The sequence below is a fragment of the Pinus tabuliformis genome, chromosome X (genome assembly GCF_031772625.1).
Source record: "Pinus tabuliformis cultivar Carrire ecotype Pingquan chromosome X, CPIR1, whole genome shotgun sequence".
Classification (NCBI taxonomy): domain Eukaryota; kingdom Viridiplantae; phylum Streptophyta; class Pinopsida; order Pinales; family Pinaceae; genus Pinus; species Pinus tabuliformis.
Window position 1 is genome coordinate 459,868,109 of NC_142308.1, and position 9,136 is coordinate 459,877,244.

The 9,136-nt window shown below is 37.3% G+C and overlaps 1 pseudogene; it reads right to left on the reverse strand.

The window, feature by feature from the left end:
- Positions 1-2,744: 2,744 nt before the first annotated feature.
- Positions 2,745-8,828, reverse strand: LOC149140602 (alpha-bisabolene synthase-like; annotated as a pseudogene).
- Positions 8,829-9,136: the final 308 nt, after the last annotated feature.

The following is a 9,136-nucleotide window of genomic DNA, read 5'->3' on the forward strand; positions in this document are numbered from 1 at the left end:
AACCCCCTTTAGTGCTCATCCTTAAGCACTAAGCCAAACTCTTACTCTGCACCCATTTCAAATATCCAGGTGATGTGTCCTTAAATTGGCTTTAGCTCCATAGTGGTGGCTGTCCTTGAATTCCCATTATCAGGGTTATTTTGCAAAGAACTATACACCATATAAAACGAATTATTTTCGCTCTATGCGTTATGCATAGAGCAATGATTATTTCTCAGAAATGTCCAGTAAAAGTTCTGGTATCATTATGAAAAAGTTCATATTAGGTGTCTCCGTCAATTAAAATAAATTTATAACTGATTTATGTCTCTATTCAGGTTCTTGTTAAAGAAATCAAGTTTAGATAACAGTGATCTATAATAATTAGTGTGTTTGGGAGCATCTTGAAGTACCATTTTATCTTTTTTCTGTAATCTATGCAAAAATATTTTACTTTTAATTTCCTCTAGATTTTTTTTAGTGGAAAAATAGTGCTAATAAAGCTTTCGCCTAAAATTAACTTGCTCATCAATGGTCAGCTTAGAACTCTCACTGACATGCTTATGATTGTAATTGTGCTTTCACAACTTTTGCAGAATATACACCCCCTACTCAGCACTTCTAAGCAGAAGGTCACTGAATTGAATGGTGCTAAAGGTAAATAAGAGGAAGCCAGTTCAAAAAACATTTGTTTGAAATATTTTCCACCATTAAAGGATGGTGTAAACAATCAGCCCATAAGAATATTCAGCCTTATTTCTGTGAATAATGCATTAGCATTGCCTCAAACTCATGAAGAAAATTCATAACATAACAACTTTAAGTTAATCTTAGTTTTAAGGTTCTCACCTCTAGTGGATGGCAAATTTGTTAGAACCATTTACTTTGAGCATTTAGAATTCTATCATATCTTAAGAGCTTGGAACAATTAGATGAATCCTATAGAAAATGAGGCTTCCAAACACATTATGTCAACGCTAAAAGGGGGTGGGGTTTGACTGCAATCAAGTGGCCAAGCTAATACAAGAATTGTAGTTATAGTTGGACTTGAGATCTTTCTTCCCACGGTCTTTGAAGAGGATTACCAGATCAACTGCCATCTAAATCCTACTAATCCTGCCACAAATATATTGACAACAAAAGGACAGAAACAACTCCATCTCAATCCTATCAATTCTGCCAGGAATATATTTACAATCAACATAGAGCAGCAGATTCAACCAATCATTTAACTCAAAAATAGTTTTAAAGTGGACAATCATCATGCAGCATACGCAGTGAATATATATTTATTATCGGTTTCCATCCCATGTCCAGATGATGTCATTGAGGCCATGATTTAGATCGTGACTATAGAAATTACTGTATTCCAGAAAATCCCCTCCGATGTTCCTAAGCTCCACCATGAAGAGCGAGGGCATGACTTTGAAAAGCTAGGTGTCAATAGAAAAATGCCCCTGGTCCATTCCCTGCAACTTCACCTTACAGTCTTCAGACTTCTTGAAACTGAACCAAGAAAGACTTGCAATCTCCTCCAGCATCGACATTATGATACAAAATGAGGTGTAAAAGCATTTATTACAAATGTTGCCAACGAAAGGACATAAGATCATTCTTTCACTACTCAGTTCAGCTTGCCACGGATGCTTTCGCAACCATTCTTAGACTTTGCAAGGATGCTTTCCTCAGAAGCCAAAACCGTGCAAACATTTTAAGTGAAGAATGCCTTCAGCCCATATCGACAACAAACTATGTTTTTCTAAGGAAATCATCGAAATAATGTGTTAAAGCATCAACCATAACAGTGAGCACCATAGGTGCTCTCAAGGAAATATCATCCTCACAGAGAATTAATGTAGTGATAATCTTGCTTTGCAGAGAAGGGAAATGAAGGAGGCAATAGGAAGCCTGAGTTTTTCGGATCACCGAGGCATTCAACTCAAACCCGTTACCTATAATTCTTTATTACAACTATGTACTGGAAACAAGGCTCTCTTAAAGGGAAAACAAGTCTATACCCACATGCTTTCGTGTGGCTTTGAGCCTGATATTTTCTTTAGCGTGTAATTCTTGCACTACCCAGTTCAGCTTGCCATGGATGCTTTCGCGACAATTCCTGGAATTTGTAAGGATGCTTTCCTCAGAAGCCAAAACCATGCAAATGGTTTACATGATGAATGGCTTCGGCCCATCAAAACACCATACTATAGTTTTCTAAGGAAATCGTTGAAATAATGAGTGATAAAACCTCAACCATAACAACGAGTGCCATAACTTCTCTCCAGGAAACATCATCCTCATAGAGAATCAATTCAGATATAATCTGGCTTTGCAGAGAAGGGCGAATGAAGGAGGCGATAGGAATCCTGAATTTTCCAGACCACCGAGGCATTCAACTCGAACCTGTTACCTATAATTCTTTATTACAACTATGTACTAGAAACAAGGCTCTCTTAGAGGGAAAACAAGTCTATACCCACATGCTTTCGAGCATCTTTGAGCCTAATATTTTCTTTAGTACGAAACTTGTGAACCTATATGCCATGTGCGACAGTATATTGGATGAACACTTACTGTTTGATAAAATTCCAACAGCTGTGGAGCAGAATCAATCAAAGAAGGAATTAGAACAAGTTTCATCATTCAAAGAAGGAAATATAAGAAATTTTAAACTAAGTAATTTCTTTTCTAATTTATGAGTAATTAGAATAGAGTGGATATATACTACATTCTAGAATAATAGCATAAATCATTAGGTTGGTTTATTACGTAGTGACATGCTTTATCTCTTTTTGATGAATTGCCTGGATAATGTTGAAGTCATGTTTAGCCAATTCTAAAATATTTTGGTTGTTTACTCTGGGCAGCCTGAAATTGGATAAAAATGGAGCACCTGGTCAGTCTTATTATTATTATCAGCCAGGAACGAAAGGAAATAACCTGCAAATTATGCTAAATTTGGGAGAAAGGATGAAGAGAAATTATGAAAGTGAAATTGAATCTGGGGTCTCACTTACTTATAAACACTTTTGGCTAAGCGTGCATAATTTGAACTATACCCTTGACAATATCTCTTTGCTTCTACTCTGGAAACACTGGCATGCCAAGAATTCTCCAGCTCGTATTGAATCTGGCAATGGTAAACAAAATATTAGAAACTCATTCAATCACTTCCGTGGAGAAAAACAAATAAGCGAGTCGACATGTCTGGACAGTAGGTTACCTCTTGGCTTACGTTTTTCTTGTTGTTCCATGCAGTGAAAATCTCACTTTTCTCAAGAGCTTCTCTTAAATATTTTGTGGCAAAGTCTCTAGCTTCATCCAAAATAGTTTCTCCAGGGAATGCGAGTTGGGAAGCTCTATACAGGCTCAACATGCTTGCTACATTTTTGTTAAATTGACTGGTTGAGCAAAAGAAATGCCCATCGGCATCTTTGAAGTTGTCGAAAACAACTGTTAATACGACGTGCAAAGGTTAGAAGAGAGAACAGAAGATGATGATGATTTAAAGGTTAAGTCATATTTTCCTAAATCTCTAGAGCACTGAATTCTCTATTGCCAATTTAGGGAATATTCTGTATGGATAGGAGAAGCATTTTTATGTTATTGTAGATTTCTCTTAATCGTCAGATTCCAAGATATTTTTGGAATCAATACAAGTTTAGCATGAACAGAAATAATTCTAAAATCTGCCATGGATATAAGTTTAGCATGAACTGGAATAATTATGGAATTGTATAGACAAGAATGAGGTCAATTTTTGACCTCATTCCTATCCCTGCCATTCCAGAATCTTTCAGAAAAGTATACATACTATACGCCTGGGGAATTGAACTTCTACCCTTTTGCAAAGAAACACAATCCATAGTACCCAATCGGAGTTACACTGTACCAATGCAGCCAAAGAAGTCAAAATCCCAAAGCAGTGATCTCAAGATCTGCAATGGGCTTCAGACTTTCGTTCCAATGCCTGTATGTAGGAAATGTCATAAATGTTACGTTGCAGGATTTTTTAGAGAAAATGGGGAAGGGAAGAATAGTGAAATAATTTTTTTTATGATACCTATAAACATAATCAAGAATACGAAACTTGTGAACCTATATGCCATGTGTGACAGTCTACCAGATGAACGCTTACTGTTTGACAAAATTCCAATAGCTGTGGAGCAGAATCAATCAAAGAAGGAATTAGAACAAGTTTCATCATTCAAAGAAGGAATTATAAGAAATTTGAAACTGAGTAAGTAATTTCTTTTCTAATTTCTGAGTAATTAGAATAGAGTGGATATATACTACATTCTGGAATAATAGCATAAATCATTAGGTTGGTTTATTACGTAGTGACATGCTTCATCTCTTTTTGATGAATTGCTTGGATAATGTTGAAGTCCTGTTTAGCCAATTCTAAAATCTTTTGGTTGTTTACTCTGGGCAGCCTGAAATTGGATAAAAATGGAGCACCTGGTCAGTCTTATTATTATTATCAGCCAGGCACGAAAGGAAAGAACCTGCAAATTATGCTAAATTTGGGAAAAAGGATGAAGAGAAATTATGAAAGTGAAATTGAATCTGGGGTCTCACTTACTTATAAACACTTTTGGCTAAGCGTGCATAATCTGAACTATACCCTTGACAATATCTCTTTGCTTCTACTCTGGAAACACTGGCATGCCAAGAATTCTCCAGCTCGTATTGAATCTGGCAATGGTAAACAAAATATTAGAAACTCATTCAATCACTTCCGTGGAGAAAAACAAATAAGCGAGTCGACATGTTTGGACAGTAGGTTACCTCCTGGCTTACATTTTTCTTGTTGTTCCATGCAGTGAAAATCTCACTTTTCTCAAGAGCTTCTCTTAAATATTTTGTGGCAAAGTCTCTAGCTTCGTCCAAAATAGTTTTTCTAGGGAATGTGAGTTGGGAAGCTCTATATAGGCTCAACATGCTTCCTATATTTTTGTTAAATAGACTAGTTGAGCAAAAGAAATGCCCATCGACATCTTTGAAGTTGTCGAAAACAATTGTTAATACGATGTGCAAAGGTTAGAAGAGAGAACAGAAGATGATGATGATTTGAAGGTTAAGTCAGATATTTAAAGGTTAAGTCAGATTTTCCTAAATCTCTAGAGCACTGAATTCTCTATTGCCAATTTAGGGAATATTCTGTATGGATAGGAGGAGCATTTTTATGTTATTGTAGATTTCTCTTAATCGTCAGATTCCAAGATATTTTTGGAATCTGGAATAAATACAAGTTTAGCATGAACATAAATAATTCTAAAATCTACCATGGATATAAGTTTAGCATGAACTGGAATAATTATGGAATTGTATAGACAGGAATGAGGTCAATTTTTGACCTCATTCCTGTCCCTGCCATTCCAGAATCTTTCAGAAAAATATACATACTATACCCCTGGGGATTTGAACTTCTACCCTTTTGCAAAGAAACACAATCCATAGTACCCACCTGGAGTTACACTGTACTGATGCAGCCGAAGAAGTTGAAATCCCAAAGTAGTGATCTCAAGATTTGCAATGGGCTTCAGACTTTCGTTCCCATGCCTGTATGCAGGACACGTCATAAATGTTACATTGAAGGATTTTTATAGAAAATGGCGAAGGGAAGAATAGTGAAATTAAAAATTTTATGATACCTGTAAACACAATCGAGAATTTCTTTAATTTTGTTGGGAATTTCTGATAATTCCAGAACAAAAAGGAACAGAGAACAATGCTCTGTTTTAACCCAAAGAATAATACTCTGTTTTTGCACAGGGAAGCCAAAAAAAAAATTGTTTGCTGGAGAACAGAGTTTCAGCAACAAAAAAAAAAACTTCTATTCATTAACAGGAAACCAACTGTTACATAAATCATCTTCCTCACACAGAGGGATTTCACAACTGCTGTTACAAAAGCATCTTCCTCACATAGAGGGAATTCACAACTGCTGCTACAAAAGCATCTTCCTCACACAGAGGGATTACACCAGGAACACTTCAGTTCCACAAAAAAAATTTCTCTGTCTCTGCTGCAAATATTTTTACACTACTGTGTGTAAAAAAATTTCAATACATATGCTGGAGCGTGTTACATTGCATTTTCATCATCCACAATTATTACAGTTGCGCTACTACACATTCCCCTTTGTTTTCTCACCAACGAACTATAAAGACACATTCACACTTCTGCATTGCAAAACCACTCTGTCTCTGCATACAAACTTTTACATTGCTGTGTAAAATTTTTACTCCTCTTACATTCACTGCGGCATATATCATTTCAATCTCTCAACAAAATATTACCCTCGCGCTGCTGCGCATTCCTTTCACATTCAACAACAAATAAAAATTACATACACGCTACTGCGTGCTACATCTCTTTTGCTCAACGAACAAACCTTACCTTCACACTGCTGTGTGTATTACATGTCATATACCGCGAACAACAAAACACTACAATCGCACTGATGTGCATGAAAATTTCTCCTTGGCGCTGTTGCGTCTTCTTTTCTTTCAGCGAGCAACTATCACATTGGCACTGCGTGCTCCCCTTACATGTGCGCTGCTGCGTTTTTCACATGTCAACAAAACCCTACTCTGTTTCTTCTTTTTCGCACTGCTGTGCGTTACATTAACAATACAATGAACAACCCTTTGCTTATGCACTGCTGTGCATTTCAAAAATAAGAGACTCTGGTTTTTTTTGTTCGCACTGCTGTGCGTTTCATTACATTGCATATGCGCTGCTGCGCCCTTTCCTTTCTCACAAAAAAATGGACAACTAACTAAAAACATGACCATATGTTTTACTTTTGCGGTAAAACAAAATACCATACTCCCGTGAGTGATAATAAAAAAACATTAAAATTAAAATCTTACCAACATTTACGACCATAGTAAATTGCATTAAATTAATTCACTGACAAGCCGACGGTCAAACAAAAACTTTCACTTCACGTTAACTCCATGTTGCTGTAGGCCTGTACACAGCTTGGTTTCAATCGACGGTGGTCAGCCTTCCTTTCAATCAAATGGTTGCAATCAATATTGCGCAGACTTTTCTGAATGATCTTTATGCTTTGGGGAATGGCTGTTTTGGAACAGTGGCTCCGGGCATGTGTCAGTAGCTGATTGTAATCACTGCCCTTTGGAGGAAAACCACCGCTCGGTGAAAAGTGGTGCGATAAAGTCTGGCTGGTTTTCTGGAAACTACGCTGCGGTCGCTGTCACTTAACGACAGTTGAAATTATAATTTCAACAAATTTCCTTTTCAAAGTGTCTATCGATTCCAAGGCATACAATATTATCCACCATTAAGAGGCCTTCCAGCAGATCCACAGGATACAGGAAGGGAACTGCAGTATGCGTAGTTAATTAAATTTATTGAATTTTGAAAAGTAAAGCAAGGATAGGGCCAAGATGCAAACAACATGAAACCTCCATACATACCAAAACTGCCAAACTTAGTGAGCACGCTGTTCAGTAATTCAAGGCATTTGATGTCTCCAATGTGCATGAAGACGCAGGCAGTAGAAGCAGGTGAGCCTGAGAAAGACCCATCTTGGCTTTGAACATCAACTATTGTTTCCCAGTCGACCATATCTTGTATGCCCTCCAAAGATGACAACAATGTTCCGCCATGAATTTCGTCCCTGGAGAGGCTGCAACATTCATTTATTAGAATTTGCATAACATTAAGTAATATGGTCTAATTCGGTTGTTGAATTGACAATATGTTAATTTGAATTCACATACTTGGCTAGTTTCTCCTGCCCTTTCATCTGGAGCATACGCACATAAGGCAAGTCGTAGGGAAGTCCGAGGTGCAGAGATTGGGCTTCTCTTATCAAGGAAGGAAAGATGATCTCAAAGTCTGTTACACAACTATCTTGATCGCTTTCATCCTTTATTGCTTCCTGATTGCTTTTTATGAATTCAATGCCTGTATATACAGATCAATGGCAATTGTCATTACAATTAATGACAATTACATGATCACGAGGTTACTGCAAGTTTTATATCCACAAAAATGGCTCTAGGGAAATATATCCACAACAATTGTTCAAAAATTGCTCTCTTGATGCAAGGAAATGAAATTTGAAGGATCAAAATTTTGGTAAATATTTTTTTAAGAAAAAACATGAAAAATTAACCTGATTACTAATATTAACCCTACATGATGACAATGATAAAATAAAAATAAAAAAACAACTCTCAAATCCCAATTTTAATTCTTGCCCTGCTCCACTCACACATCCCAACTTTCCATTTAAGGAGAATTAAAAAGACAACTCTCAAATCCCAATTTCAGTTCTTACCATGCTCTACTTGCACATGCCCAACTTTCCATTTAAGGAGCGCAAGAACACATGAAAGAGTGGCAAGCAGGCGGTCGGACAGGAGAAAGTGCGACTCAGTTCCCCATGAACCATCTTTTAACTGGTTTTTCAAAATCCAATCAACTGTTTGGGGAAATTGCAGTCGAGAAGAACCATCAATGGCGGGCACCCTGGCTACCCATGCTATGTCATAAGCAGATGGGGTGATCATTAAAGCATCTCCTTCACCTGTAAGCATCAGCTTAATCTCACTAATAAGTGTCTCCGCGCGTTCTCCATAGCAAGAATCCTGTTCAATTAACACAGTTAGTGATCATTATCAAAAGTGATATAAATACTTGATCTGATCAGAAGAAAGAATAGATTTACTCACAGTATAAGGGGATTGAAGAGATTGCACAAAATCGTAATCCCAGACATTTGGATGAGGATTGGACGTCCTCCTGATCACGCTGCTGCTGCTGCTACCTGTCGACAGAGTAGAAGAAGCAACAGAAACGCTAGCCATTACAGCAAATATTAGCTATATGCACTGGAATGGAATTTGGCAAACAAATTTTTCTTGCTTGATTGGCTTGCTTCGTAGACAACTGAGTCACCTGCTGGTATTATGTAGGTATATATAGTGGCCTACGTCGATGGAAGGAAGCTCAGGCGGGGAATGTGATGAGTTGAGTTGAGTGACTTCCAAATTGTGCATATGCTAAATAAATTGTTGCATGTGAGTCAAATTATTTTGCCCCGCACACCAGGCAGGCAGCGAAAAGTACGCAAAAATACTTGCACTACTCAGTTCAGCTTGCCATGGACGCTTTC